The following is a 15,795-nucleotide window of genomic DNA, read 5'->3' as shown; positions in this document are numbered from 1 at the left end:
TAATAAATGATATTATAGAAGAATTTTTCACAAAGCTGAAAAAAGCTATACCAGTCTTCAGATTAAAAGAACTTACTATGCGTTGAGTCAGATGAAAAAAAGAATCAAATAGTCAGATATTACTGTTCTCAGTTATAACTCTATAGATTTAAAAAACATTGTGTGTATATCCCTACATACTTCTAGAGAGGAAAAAAATATGTTGCAAAAGCTGTAAGAATTGTATTTCTATACTATAAATTATATTTCTCATGAGCTGCATTGTATTCTGGAAGATAATAGAGAAATATTTTCAAAGTTCTCAGGGAAAATAATTTTGAGCCAAAAATCTTATGAAGTCAAAACAATTTAATAATTAAGACAACAATAAGAAATATTCAAATATGCATGGATATAAGCCATAAGCCATTTAGTATTATCCATGATTCCTATATGAAAAAAAAAAAAAAAACTTGGAGGGTTACTTCAGTGAAATGACAAAAAAAAAAAAAAAATCTAAATAAAAAGGTAACTTGAGATATCACAAACAACAGCAGGAGGTTGAATCCACTTGATCTTGATTCTTGGAACATTTTCCTTTAAAGAAGAGGGGCTTCCTGGCGTTTCTTCCTCTGTTGGTCTATTCACCTAGCCACAATACTTAGTTCTGTGGTCAATAATATTTATATGATTAGAATATTGTAAATGCCGTCTGTTGGTTGTTAGTCCCCTAAAATCACTACTGAGAAAGTACAGAGGACCAGTTCTATTAATGGAAAAAAATTTAATAATTTATGGCAGTGTAAAATAATAAGAAAAATCAAGAAATACAGAAATGCATTATTTAAAACTCTGATGGTAGCCATCTGAAGAACAATTGCAACAAAAAAATTTTAGTTTTTTTTTTTCCCCAGAGAGAGTAGTATTGGAGGAAAGAAGATTTTCATTTTATACTTAAAAAAACTATGTGCTTGCATTACTCTCCTAGTTTTAAGAAAAGCTTAAACCTTAAAGGATGTTTTCATCAATAGGAGGTTGTTAAATTATAATTCTTCCTTACAATGTGGTAGATAAAACAAATGGAGATTAATATATGTACCGAAATCAAAATTTTAGGGAATAAACTAAGTCGCCATATGGTATGCATAATCTAGATTAAATTGCTTTGATGTTTACATATGTTCATGTGAAAAAAGTCTAGGAGGCTGTGTAGCTGCTCTCACTTCTTTTTAGAGTTGTTTAGATATTTAAAAGTTTACAGGGGCTTTCAATCACTTTGGTGGGTACAACACTCAGTAAAGACATTTGGAAAAATGAGATTGTTTGTGAAGCCCAGAGAAGGCGAACGACGTGCCCCAGATCGGCCAGGAGGCCAGTGGCAGAATCGAGACTAAAATCCAGTTCGTAGTGAGGTTGCCAAGTCTTGGGAAATTTTAGCCCTCCTCTGCAAATTCCCATCAGCCCTCTGAGCCACCCTACTGAAAATGGTAACGACGACATCAACAAAAATATTAACGAGTACATGTTTTAAATTTTATGCAACGTGTGAATAAAAATATCTCCAGAAGAAAGAAAAAGCCAGTATCTCTGACATGTTGGTGTGAGGTGAGGATGATAAGGAAAGGCTTAAGAAAAGGAGATGACAGTTGGGAAAAGCCTTGGACAATGGGCATCGTTTTGACAAACCAGGGTGGGAGCAGAGCTGTGGCCAGAGTTATTCCAGGTGGTTCAAGGTCACCAAAAAAGAGCTTGGGGTGACAAATGCAGTCTTTTTTTGTTACTCTTCAGGTTTCTATCATAAGAATGAATTCATAGACACTTGATAGGTAGGGAATGATATTGAATGAATGTGGCAGTCTCTTTGGCTTATTTTTCTTGACATGTTAGTGGGTTTTGTCACCAAGTAGTAGCAACTGAACCCAAAGCACAGTAACCTAAATACACAGCCCCAGGCAGCATGGAAAGAGCTCAGTGGGAGCCTGAGGCCCTTTCCCATGCTGTCCTCCTTCCCTTGGTGTGGTCCCAATTCTGTCGATCCTCTGTGCATTTCTGTAACTTAGACACCCTTCTTCCAGCCTTCTTCATGCTACACCTTTACTTTCAAAGATGTGCTGTATATTTACTGTAGTGTTTCTGTTTTTTTTTTTTTTTTTTTGTCTTTTTGCCGTTTCTTGGTCTGCTCCCATGGCACATGGAGGTTCCCAGGCTAGGGGTCTAATTGGAGCTGTAGCTGCCAGCCTACACCAGAACCACAGCAACGCGGGATCCGAGCCACACCTGTAACCTACACCACAGCTCACGGCAACGCCGGATCCTTAACCCACTGAGCAAGGCCAGGGATGGAACCTGCAACCTCATGGTTCCTAGTCGGATTCGTTAACCACTGCGCCATGACAGGAACTCCTACTGTAGTGTTTCTTTCCTAAGAATTTAATATGTTTTTTTCGATGGTATTAGTATATTAAAATTAGGATTCTTTTAGGGTTCGGGTAAATATTGTGTAGGTTTTGAGTGTTCTGCCTTATCATCTCTCATTGTGCAAGATGTTTCCAGACCATGAGTTTTTCAGGAATACTTATGTCCAGTTGTCATAACCTCTAGCTTATAGAGTAGGACTGTCCAATAGAACTCTCTATGATGGTGAAAATGTTTTATGTCTGGCATCTAATACAGTAGCCATTAGCCACACATAGCTATTTCATTTTAAGTTTATTGGATTAAATACCAAATTCAGGAGTTCCCGTTGTGGCGCAGCAGACTAGTAACCGTGAGGTTTCAAGTTTGATCCCTGGCCTCGCTCAGTGGGTTAAGGATCCGGCATTGCCGTGAGCCGGGGTGTTGATTGCAGACGTGGCTCGGATCTGGCGTTGCTGTGGCTGTCATGTAGGCTGGCAGCTGTAGTTCCCATTCAACCCCTAGCCTGGGAACTTCCATATACCTTGGGTGTGGCCCTAAAAAGCAAAAATAAAAAAGTAAATAAAAAATACCAGATTCAGGAGTTCCCCATCGTGGCGCAGTGGTTAACGAATCCGACTAGGAACCATGAGGTTGCGGGTTCGGTCCCTGCCCTTGCTCAGTGGGTTAACAATCCGGCGTTGCCGTGAGCTGTGGTGTAGGTTGCAGACATGGCTCGGATCCCGCGTTGCTGTGGCTCTGGCGTAGGCTGGTGGCTACAGCTCTGATTCAACCCCTAGCCTGGGAACCTCCATATGCCGCGGGAGCGGCCCAAGAAATAGCAACAACAACAACAACAAGACAAAAGACAAAAGACAAAAAAAAAAAAAAAAAAAAAAAAAAAAAAAACAGATTCACTTTCTCGGTTGCACTAGCCATAGTGCAAGTGCTCAGAAACCTCTCGTGGCTCATGGCTCCCATGCCGGACCGCACAGCTGTAGAGAGAGGCTGGCGCACGTAAGGATATGTGAACCCCTTGTATTGATTCCAAGCATCCTGTTCTCAGCACTTTCCTGCCTCGAGGTTAGGAATTTGCTCTGCAAAGGAAGTTCAAGTAGAGGTTCTAGGAGTGTGAGGAATATGGAACACTAGGGCCAACCTCTAAGAGGACATAGCAGTGCCGTGAGCCTGGTAGGTGGAGATGGCTCTCTAGGTAAATAATTCCCCAGAGCCTTGCCGTTGCCCAGCTGAGGACCACAACTGTATTGAATTTGCCTCTATGGTTATATTTCATTATATAACCCTAACCACACTGACCTGAGAGCAGGGATTGTGTTTTATAATTCTGCATCTTCCTTCGTGACTAACGCTTTAGTAACATATGTATAGGAAAAGCATCATAATTTGGCTTACAGACAGTGTTATTCATATTTCAGCAGAAATTGAGAATAATTCTTCAGTTTAAGTGAACTGGAAAGGGTTACACACGTAGGATGATGAGGACAGAAGCTAGTATAAGGTTCTGACACTTTCTCATTGCAGTGGGTAAAACTGTTAACTCTTGTTTTTTCTTCTATGATCTGGCACGTTCTCTCTCAGCCTTACACTTAAGCACAGGTCTGTTAATGCAATATTTGACCTTTAAATTTTTTTCCAAGTCAGTCATTCAAAAAAAGTAGTGCTATTTTTAGGATTGGGAGAATAGGCACTGACGCAAGAGTAAAACACAAATCCGTGTTGTAAAATCTGATTTAGTGTCGCGTTTCACTTCTCAGTGCTCTGTGCATCTCTGCCCCCCCACCTTTCTCCTTTTGAACTGAAACAGTCTTGCAGGTAATAGAACCTGAATTTGTTTTTCTTTGTATGGGTTTCGGTCACCCTTTATGTTACTTTTACATCTGCTTAGACACAATTTAAACACACTTCTAATTCCAAATTGTGTAATTCAAGGTTTGTTGCACGTTTTAACTGATACATAGAATTCTGTATATTTAAGTGAAAATGTACAGTGCAGCATGTTTCACTGTGGAGGCTATTTAGTATTTATCCTCTTGCAGAATAAAGGTAGTATTTTGTTACAGGAGATGTTTTAAGGTACCAAAATTTAGAACACATAGTGGTGTGCTAGGCCAGTAACCATCCCTGGGCAAGGGGGGCTTTCCTTCTCCGTAGTGTACCTTCTTGAAAGGCAGCAGCCATTGCTTTTCTGCCTCATTGTAATTCACACTGCATCCAGCGCTACTGGAAAACTAATGAAAATGCTGGGACTACAAGGCTTTATTTTACTGTTGAGAATTCTCAGTGGTTACAATATTATGTAGTGCCTAATTCTCTTGGCATTGCATTTTTTTTGATAGTGATTTTTATTTTCAGTCCAGTGATCCATTTTCTTCATTAACCCTCTAACCACTGACTAAGCTTCATGTCACAAAAGAGCTTCCAAAGAAGGGTCATGCACTGGATTTATTATAGATGTTTTAATCATTACTAAATTTCTCTCTTTGTACATATGTATGTATATACACACACATATATGTCTCACGGGCATTAAAAACCATGGCTTTTAAGTCAAACCATGAAAAGGTCAAAGTGCTGGAATGAGACAGTAAATACTGTGTTCCTCCTGGAGTATGATCTCAAGTGATACAACTGTTGCCATAGCAAAATTAGGTTAAATTTAATAAAATCTGCTCATTGCTCCTGTGGAAGCACTAAACTAAGGCATAAGGATTTTAACGTTACTCGTTCCCGTTTCCTTTGACTTCCCATCCTTAACACAGAATAAACATTGAGTGTAACCTTTATTTTGAAAAATTGATTTGTTATGGGAGGTTGACTGGTATTGGATCCTGTGTGTAATGTGTCCAGATTTGTGTCCAAAACAGTAATTGTCATTCATGCCATGCCTCAGTGTGTCAAGTGCTGTATCTGATGAACAACTGGCGCCCCAGATGACTAAGGCGGTTTTGAAATGTACGGGATATGGTCGCCAGGATATTATGAAACGTCTTAGGATCTTATTTTGATTTTTCCCTTGCCATGTAAGACAGTACTTTCTTTCTTTCTTTTTTTCTGTACGTTAATGTGAGTGTGCATATGTGCATTTTAGTAAATACCAAAAATCAGTTTTTAATGTGGAGTGTAGCATTGTTATGTTGATGTGTGTCGGAGTACCGTAAAAATTCTATAGCTGCATTTTGTATGCTACAGTGTTCCCTATAGTAGGGATATGTCCTTACTTTAAAAAAAAAAAAAAAAAAAAAAAAATCCATGTCCTGCTGTTGCTGATGTCAACTGCCCAGTGACTCCAGAAGTTGCTTTCTGGATATCTTCTTTATGGCAAGTGTTCATGAGCCATATCAAAATGCAGGAGACCGGAGAGAAAACATACCTCTTTGAAAGCAGAATGTCAGCTGGAGTGAGAGAAGGGTAAGAACGATTGATAGTTGAAGAGCCTGCAAGACTGCATTTGGGAATGAATGAGGACATGAATCTGAGTGCATCACATATCGTGTTTGGCAAATAATCCAGGGGAACCCCTGGGCAAAAGAATACCGAGTCCATGATTTGAAAAATTATCTTGAATAAAATGCATTAGATAGAGAAAAAGTAACTAAATTAAAGTATTTAGGTGAAAATATACCTTATATGAAAAACAGTTCTGAGTTAGGAAGCTAAGTAACTTGAAGAAGATACTTCTGTGACAGAGAAATTTATACACACACATATACCTTAGAGCTAAACTGTCAAATACAGCAGCCGCTGAGTACATTTGCCTACTTAAATTTAAATTAATTAAAATAAAGTTCAAAATTAAGTTTTTCAGCTTCATTCATCCTATTTCAACTGTTAGACAGCCGCATGTGGCTAAAGCCGCATAGAACATTTTTATTATTGCAGAAAGTTGTATAAGATAAGGCTGCTCTCGAAGAATTTTTTTCTTAATCAAGAAAGGCACAGAGTTCCCGTCGTGACGCAGCGGAAACGAATCCAACTAGTATCCATGAGGATGGGGGTTCCATCCCTGGCCTCGCTCAGTGGGTTAAGGATCTGGTGTTGCCTTGAGCTGTGGTGTAGGTTGCAGATGCAGCTCGGATCCCGTGTTGCTGTGGCTGTGGCGTAGGCCGGCAGCTGCAGCTCCAGTTCGACCCCTAGCCTGGGAACCTCCATGTGCCGTGGGTGTGGCCCTAAAAAGAAAGAAAGAAAGGCACAAAGATCATGATACTATTTTAATGATAAAAATGAGCCAAACAGTATAATAGTGAGAATATATTTTGCAGCTATCTTAGCTTGGGGGCGTAATGGTAACCTGAGAATTATGAACGAGGAAGCAATCCCCAGCTCTGCTTGAAAATTTCTCTGTGCTATTTTGGACCTATTATCATATCTCTCCAAACTTGTAACCTGTGTTGCACGCGTGTTCCATACCAGCATAACTCCTGGTTTGCTGTTTCCTCTCTCATTTTCTTTAGGTTATAAGTTTCTTTTTTCTTCTTTTTCTTTTTTAAATTGAAGTATAGTTGACGTACAATATTGTGTAAGTTTCAGATGTACTACATAGTGACTCTACGTTTATATACATTACACATTAATCACTAGTGCTGAGTCTAGTACCCATCTGTGACCATGCAAAGTTATGGACTGTATTCCCTGTGCTGGGAGTTATATCCCCATAACTTACTTATTTTATAACTGGAAGCTGTACCTCATAATCTCCTTTCGCTATTTCAACCAACCCCTTGGTCACATTCCTTCTGGAGACCACCAATTTGTTCATTCTATGAGTCTGTGTTTCTGTTTTGTTTTTTGGATTCCACATATAAGTGATTTCATGCAGTATTTGTCTTTTAATGTCTAAATTCCTTTAGCATAACCTCCTCTAGGTGCATCCATGTTAGCTCAAATAGCATGATGTCATTTTTATAGCTGAGTAATACTCAGAATATCATGTATGTCTCACATGATATTCACCCATTCATCTCTGGATGGACACTAAAGTTTCTTTTACATCTTTGCTAATGTGAACGATGCTCCAGTGAACATAAGGGTACACATATCTTTTCGAGTGAGTGTTTTGTTTTCTTTGGATAAATACCTCGAAGTAGAATTACTGGATCATATGGTAGTTCTATTTAAAAATTTTTAAGCATCCATGTTGTTTTTCGTGGTGCCTGCACCAAATTATACTTCCACTAACAAGGTATAAGGGTTCCTTTTCTCCACATTCTTGCCAACACTTGTTATTTCTTGTCTTTTTGGTAATAGTCATCCTAGCAGGTGTGAGGTGATATCTCATTGTGGTTTTTATTTGCATTTCCTTCATGATTTGTGATGTCAAACATCTTTTCATGTTTATGTTTGCCATCAGTATATCTTCTTTGGGAAAATGTCTATTCAAGTTCTTTGCCCATTTTCTAATAATTTTACTGAAGTATAGTTAGTTGATTTACAGTGTTGTCTTAGTTTCTGCTGTACAGGAAAATGATTCAATTATACATATATATGCACACTCTTTTTATATTCTTTTCCATTATGGTTTATCATAACACATTGAATTTACTTCTCTGTGCTATAAAGTAGGATCTTGTTATCTTCTCTGTGTATAATAGCTTATATCTGCTAACCCCAACTCCTACTCTATCCCTGCCCCAACCCCCTTCCCCTTGGCAGCCTTGTCCATGAGTCTATTTCTGTTTCGTAGATAGGTTCACTTATGTCATATTTTAGATTCCACATAAAAGTAATATTATATGGTATTTGTCTTTCTCTTTCTGAGTTACTTCACTTAGTGTGAGAGTCTTTAGTTGCATCTATGTTGCTGAAATGGCAGTATTTTGTTCTTTATTATGGCTGAGTAGTATTCCATTATAGATATGTGCCACATCTTCTTTAACCATTCATCTATCCATGGACGTTTAGATTGTTTCCTTGTCTTTCCTATTGTGAATAGTGTTGCAGTGAACATAGGGGTGCATGTATCTTTTTGAATTATAATTTTGTCTGGATATATGCTCAGTAGTGGGATTGCTAGATCATATAGTAACTCTCTCCTTAGTTTTCTGAGGAACCTCCATACTGTTTTCCAACTTACATTCCCACCAACAGTGTAGGAGGGTTCCCTTTTCTCTGCATCCTCTTGACCATTTGTTTTTTGTAGACTTTTAATGATGGCCATTCTGACCTGTGTGAGGTGGGACCTCATTGTAGTTTTGATTTGCATTTCTCCAATAGTTAATTACGTTCAGCATTTTTTCATATGTCTATTGACCATTTGTATTTATTCTTTGGATAAATATCTGTTTAGGTCTTCTGCTCATTTTTTCAGTTGGGTTTTTGTTTTTGTTGTTGTTGTTGAGCTGTATGAGCTATTTGTATATTGTGGAGATTAGGCCCTTTTCTGTTGCATTATTTGCAACTATTTTCTCCCACTCTATAGGTTGTCTTTTCATTCTCTTTATGGTTGCCTTTGCTGTACAAAAGTTTGTAAGTTTAATTAGATCTCATTTGTTTCTTTTTCTTTTTATTTCTATTGCCTTGGGAGAGTGACCTAAGAAAATATTATGATTATGTCAGAGAATGTTTTACCTATGATCTCTTCTAAGAGTTTTATGGTGTCTTTCTTATGCGTAAATCTTTAAACTCTTTGGAGTTCATTTTTGTGTATGGTGAGAGGGTGTGATCTAACTTCATTGGCTTATATGTGTCTGTCCAACTTTCCCAATACCGCTTGCTGAAGAGACTGGTTTCCCCTGACTCATGTATATTCTTCCCTCCTTTGTCAGAGATTAGTTGACTGTACATGTGTGGGTTTATTTATGAGCTCTCTGTTCTGTTCCATTGATCCATATAGCTGTTCTTGTACCAATACCATACCATACAGATTACTGTAGCTTTGTAGCACTGTCTAAAGTCTAGAAGGGTTATGCCTCCTACTTTTTTTCTTTTTTCCTCAGGATTGCTTTGACAATTCTGTGTCTTCTATTGTTCTATATATATTTTAGGATTATTTGATCTAGTTCTGTGAAAAATATCATGGGTAATTTGATAAGGATCATATTAAATCTCTAGGTTGCTTTGGGTAGTATGGTCATTTTAGCAATATTAATTCTTACAATCTAAGAGCATAGGATATACTTCCATTTATTTAAATCATATTAATTCCCTTTATTAATATTTTATAGTTCTCATGGTATAGGTCTTTCACTTCCTTGGTCATGTTTATACATTAAGTATTTTATTTTTTCTGGTGTGTTTTTAAAAGTTATTCTTTTTTTTCACATTCCCTTTCTTATATTTCTTTGTTTATTTAAAGAAATGCTACTGATTTCTATATGTTAATCCTGTATCCTGCTTCCTTGCTGAATCAGTTCTAGTAGTTTTTGTGTGGAGTCTTTAGGGTTTTCTATATGTAGTATCATGTTGTCAGCATATAGTGACAGTTTTACCTCTTCCTTTCCAAGTTGTATACTTTTCATTTCTGTTTTTTATCTGATTGCTGTGGCTAGGACTTCCAATACTGTGTTGAATAGAGGATGTGAAAGTGTCTACCCATTTTTATTTTTTTAATTTAATTTTTGTCTTTTGTCATTTTAGGGCCATGCCCGTGGCATATGGAGGTTCTCAGGCTAGGGTTCTGATCAGAGCTGTAGCTGCTGGCCTACATCACAGCCACAGCAATGCTAGATCCGAGCCGCATCTGCGACCTACACCACAGCTCACAGCGACACCAGATCCTTAACCCACTGAGTGAGGCTAGGGATTGAACCCACAACCTCATGGTTCCTAGTCAGATTCATTTCTGCTGCACCACAGCGGGAACTCCAATTATCCCATTTTTAAATTAGATTTTTTTTTTTTTACATGAGCTATGTGAGTTCTTTATATAGTCTTGATATTAACCCCTTATTATATTTATTCTTTAAAAAATCTTTTCTAATACAGTAAGTTGCCCTTTCTTCTTGATGATATCTTTTGCTGTGCAAAACCTTTTCAGTTGGATGTAGTTCCATTTGTTTACTTTTGCTTTTGTTGCCCTTTCCTGAGGAGACAGATATAAAAAAATACAGGCATGACTGATATCAAAGAGGCTAGTCTGGGGCTTAGACCCCTCATTTCTAAGGGGGGACCTCTGGCTGTGATATTCCAACCCCTTGGGTCTCCACATTAGATGTGGGTTCTGACTAGACTGCTTCATATTTTAGGAGGGAGACCCTTTCCACCTATCTCAATGCAGCCTTTTCTTTGTGACTTTAGCTGTAGAAAATCTGTTCTACTTGTCCTGACCTTCTCAGGGATGCTTGTGCTGTATGTAGTTGTAGTTGTGGTGTGTCTGTGGGAGGAAGTGAGCTCAGGATCTTCTTATTTCACTATCTTGATCTGGACCCCTCTCCAGATTATGATTTCTTTATGTAGCTTTACAATTTTGGAGTTCCCATCATGGCTCAGTGGTTAACGAATCCGACTAGGAACCATGAGGTTGCAGGTTCGATCCCTGGCCTCGCTCAGTGGGTTAAGGATCCGGCGTTGCCGTGAGCTGTAGTGTAGGTTGCAGATGCAGCTTGGATCCCGAGTTGCTGTGGCTGTGGCGTAGGCTGGTGGCTACAGCTCCGATTAGACCCCCAGCCTGGGAACTTCCATATGCTGTGGGTGCAGCCCTAGAAAATACAAAAAGACCAAAAAAAAATTTTTTTTTTGTTAGCTTGTTGTATTAATTGTGTTTATGCATCCCACTTTATTCCTTCTGGGGGGATGAGGGTTAGAGATAAATGACCCTTTCTTTCTCTTTCACTTGGTTTTCCTCCTTGTTAAAAAAGACTTGGTATTGCTAATCTACAAACTATAGTAGCATAAGAATTAATGAACCGATCAATTGGGAACAGTTGGAAAAGTGTGAAACATTATATATAGAGTGGCATAGATATCTAGAAAACACCATGTGTTTTCCATATATAGGAAAAGCAATGGTTCTTAAAGGGTTGGTGCAATTTCAATTAAAAAGTCCTAAGGGATTTCTCAAATTATTGTTTAAATACTATGATATTGAAATTCTTTTATGTCTGACAGTGACTGAAGTCAATACCTCATTTTGAGGATTCATTTGTTTGAACACCTGGAAAAACCCAGACCTAGATTTTTATGACTGAAAATATGTATATTCTGTGTAGGTATATATAGACACTGAGCTAAGTTTCAAAATTATGTCAATTTCTGGAAAGCTCAAAATACTTGAAAGCTGTGTTGTTTAACTTTGCAAAATCTCTATGAGATGGATAAGGGGCAATTTAAATTATTTTTGTATAGATTTAGTATTTTTCAAAATTTTAGGATTAAATACATTCTTGGTATATTGTACTGTGGCAGTATAACACTTATGAACCTAAACTAAATGTTCAATAGGTTATTATTAGTTATTTCATATACATTGACACTAATCCCTTTTATTTTTGATTGGTAAGACAAATTGATTTTAAGAGAATTTTAGCATGAAGATAAGATGAACAAAAACCAAATGTAGAGTTTCTCAGGCAAAAGATTGTATTGAATTTTTGCATATAAGCAAAGATAACTATTAGGAGATGTTCTAACCTTATTCCTGTAATGAATTTTAGTTTTAAATTAATGAACTAATCATTGAAGATTTAGAATAATAGTCATTATTAATAAATGTAAAAAAGAATATCGGAGCTCTATTTGTGGAAATTATTTTAGGCCACTAAATTATTCTTCTTCGTGTAAATGATGCCGATGTAGTTTTTAAATTTATCTGATGTTAAAGTAGTTAAAAAATTTTTTAAATCTGGCTCAAAAATCCTGCTTCAGGAATTTTTTCATTTTTGGTTTTATTATGGGTATTCCCAAAGATAATGGGAACTTCTAACAGCAATAGGGGAATCTGGAATAATATACGTAATTAAAAAGAGGCCTTGCTTCTTTTAGAAGAAGCACTTAATCTTCATGATAGAATTTTAATTGTTTTCATAAAATCAGAGAAGTAACTATGCTGTCAGGCAACACACATCTTGTTTTTCCTCTCTCTGAGAAACTAGTTCATGAAGGAATTTAGTAGAATAGAGGTTTTTGAACTTTTTAACCATTGGGGCCTAAATTGCCACCTCAGCTACTGTAAAAACTGTGATCTAGACTTCTAACCATTAGGGATTTTATGTTGCCCTTCAGCAGGAAATACAGGGAAGGCCCAAGTTATGGCTGAATCACTGACTAGCACTGAAAGTGTAGGCAAGGATGTGTGAAAATTAGTACCCAATGTTTGATTTTCTTATGCCTCAAAATGTCAAAAGTTAGGATAGAAACAGTACCACACAGTTCAATATTCTATAAGCTTGTCCTTCCTTCAAATATGCTGTAAACTGTGAGTTCCTATTCATGGCTCAGTGGTAAAGTACCCGACTAGTATCCATGAGATGCAGGTTCGATCCCTGGCCTTGCTCATTGGGTTAAGGATCCGGCATTGCTGTGAGCTGTGGTGTAGTTTGCAGACGCAGCTTGGATCCCGCATCGCTGTGGCTGTGGTGTAGGCCGGCAGCTACAGCTCCGATTTGACCCCTAGCCTGGAAACTTCCACATGATATGGGCGCAGCCCTAAAAAGAAAAAAAAAATGCTATAAACTAAAGAGTTCTATAAGAAACTATTTAGTTCTAGTTAAACATGGAAGCCAGTTGAATTGCCCTGCTTTAGGGTCTTCTGAAGTAAACTTTGAAGTAAGGGAAATATTTTATCTAAGTGTAAATAACAGCATGTGAAAACGCATGTTGCTTATATTGTCATAGATTTTTCGAGATAGGTGGGACTTTAGAAAAGTCTTTGAATGATTACATGTAAAGTAGTATTGGTTTTGTCTTGTACGTAAAATTCCAGGGGCCAGATAGGTCGTCTGCTCAAGTTTAACGAGTAAATTCAGTGCCAAAGGAACCCAGGTCTCCAGCCTGGCATCATAGCATGGAGTATATTCCCCCACCTCAGTTGCTTTATTTAGTCCTTCCTGGGCCTCTTGAGTACAGGAGATGGAAAAGAAGCATACAGGAGTAGAATATATCATCAATATTTCCTAGAAGAGAAACACTGCTGTCCAGGAGTGGAAAGAGTGAAGAAGTGCATCTACTGTGGATCGTGATGTGTTTCAATGAAAGTATTACCTCTTTTCTCCTTAGGGTCTCATTTTACCATGAGATCTATGGGAAATTAGACTTGCTTAATAGTCTTTATGAATTATTGCTGAGGTATAGAATTGGTATGTCAAGATTATAGTTGATCCTATCCATCCTCAAAACTCTTGATTAGATTTGGAAGAAAAATATGGAGAGAGAAGTTGAACAAAAGAGATATTGTGCCCGAGAGGTACATATGTCATGGGTCCATATTGATTATTCAGTAAGATGATTTTTAGAATTAGGCTTCAGCAGGTGGATTTGAATGGGGAACAAAGGGAGGGGATTTTCAGGGTGTTCCAACACCGACAGTCACTCTGGCATGACCTATGTTGAGTGCATGTGTACCCACACTTACACAGTTCTTTTGACTTACGTTCTTTGCAGGTATTGCTGTGTTTCTAAGGACAGTGAAACTTTTTTTTCCACCTGATATGGTTACGATTTACAGGTTGTCTGCATTGGCTCCTGTTTCCTAGCATCTGCCCCGGGTTCTTTTGGTTTTCCAGGCATGTCTTTAGGCCCGGATGCCATTAGATGCAGCGAGGAAATATGTTTTAAGCAAAAATAAATAATTCAGACAATATTTAATTTTTTAAAAGGAACTAAATGTTTTATTGTGCCTCATTGGAATTCTCTGCTTTGACCCGATTTTGGCCACTCTTTTCAGTGGAGAATGCCCCAGTTCTTCAATATCACATTAATCTCTTATTGCTCTTAATTTTATTTTTATTTTTTGTCTTTTTGCCTTTTCTAGGGCTGCTCCTGCGGCGTATGGAGGTTCTCAGGCTAGGGGTCCAATCAGAGCTGCAGCCACTGGCCTACGCCAGAGCCACAGCAACTCGGGATCCAAGCTGCGTCTGCAACCTACACCATAGCTCATGGCAACGCCGGATCCTTAACCCACTGAGCAAGGCCAGAGATCAAACCCGCAACCTCATGGTTCCTAGTCGGGTTCGTTAACCTCTGCACACAGTGGGAACTCCCCTTATTGCTCTTAATAAGGCGACAAAGAACTGTGTGCATAAAGATGAGAGCAGCCCTCCCATCCCAAAGAAAGTATGCTTTACTGCAACAGATCTTGCTTTTGAACAGAGATGCATTTTCATCATTTACCATTTTTTTGATCATTTATCATATTTTATTTTATCATTTTTGATTCTTTCCTGGCTTTTAACGCATCTGCCTCTCTTCTTTCTCTCTGCCTTTCTTTGTCAAAAGCATGAAGTGCAGATCCATGGAGCCCTAGAGCCTTTTGTTTTTAGATAAGTCTTTTGGATAAACTTTGGGTGGATACATTCAGATAACAGCTTACTCAGAGAGTCTGAATGCTTGGGGCCAATATAATGAAAGATGTGTGTGTGTATAGTCTTTTTAAAGACTTGTGTACCGTCTCTTCCTTTTCCCCATCTTCCTCGCCTTCCATTCTCTCATCGGTTCACTCCGATGGGACTTTCATTCCCATACCTCATTGAAACTGCACTAACAGAAGCTTACCAAAGATCTTTAATCTCGCCAAATCCAGTGCCTTATCTCTGTCTCCTTGACTGTTCGGGGGTCTTTCACATCATTGACCACTCGTTTTTTTCTTTAATAGCTTCTCATGTCTTAGCTCCCTGTATCTCACACCTTCATTTTGCTGTCACTGGATGGCCATTTTTTTCCCCAACAACCTTTGATGGGTTTTGCTTCTGTTATGAGCCTTTAAATATTGGGATTCCCAAAGGCTCAGTCCTGGGTATTCTTCTCCTTTCTTTTTAACTTAACTCTCTCCTTAGAGCATTCTCATTTAGTTGATGGCTTTGAATGCCCTCTTTTATGCCAAGATACTCCAGCATTTGTATCTCCAGCCCTGACCTCTACCCTGAACTTCACATTTGTCTATCTAGTTTCCTGTTGGGCATCCGCTCTGATGTCTGAAAAGCATTGCAAACTCAGCATAGCCAGAACAGAAATCTTGGTACCCCAGCCTCCTTTCCTGCTTACCTTTCACTCCTCTCCCTGTTTCTTACCTCGTAATTTACATTACCCTCCATTCAGTTGCTCAGGACAAAAATGTAGTTGTCACTTTTCATTAATTCTTTCTATCGCTGTGCTCCCCCTCCCCTATCCAGTCCCTCACTGAGTCCTGTTAGCACTTCCTTCAGAATTCCATCTAAACTTTGTTGGTTTTTTTTTTTCTCCAGATTTCACTGGTCTTCTTCCTTTATTGCCCCTCCATAATCTTTCCACACAGCAACCAGAATGATTTTTTTT

General features: G+C 38.2%; 1 protein-coding gene across 2 annotated transcripts in view; it reads left to right on the top strand.

The window, feature by feature from the left end:
- SMYD3 (SET and MYND domain containing 3) overlaps positions 1 to 15,795 on the top strand; it is a 752,343-nt gene that overhangs the window by 260,419 nt on the left and 476,129 nt on the right. Inside the window, exon 1 of one of the 2 annotated variants that reach the window (XM_084978701.1) lies at positions 4,135 to 4,206. The gene's annotated coding sequence lies outside the window, so the exon portion shown is untranslated. 2 annotated transcript variants of the gene reach the window in all.

This window comes from Sus scrofa, chromosome 10 (assembly GCF_054392235.1).
Source record: "Sus scrofa isolate SSC_HxYL_T2T_F1_AM1 chromosome 10, Sscrofa_HxYL_maternal_Yorkshire_Landrace_v2.0, whole genome shotgun sequence".
Lineage (NCBI taxonomy): Eukaryota > Metazoa > Chordata > Mammalia > Artiodactyla > Suidae > Sus > Sus scrofa.
This window is presented reverse-complemented; position numbering and strand designations above follow the sequence as displayed.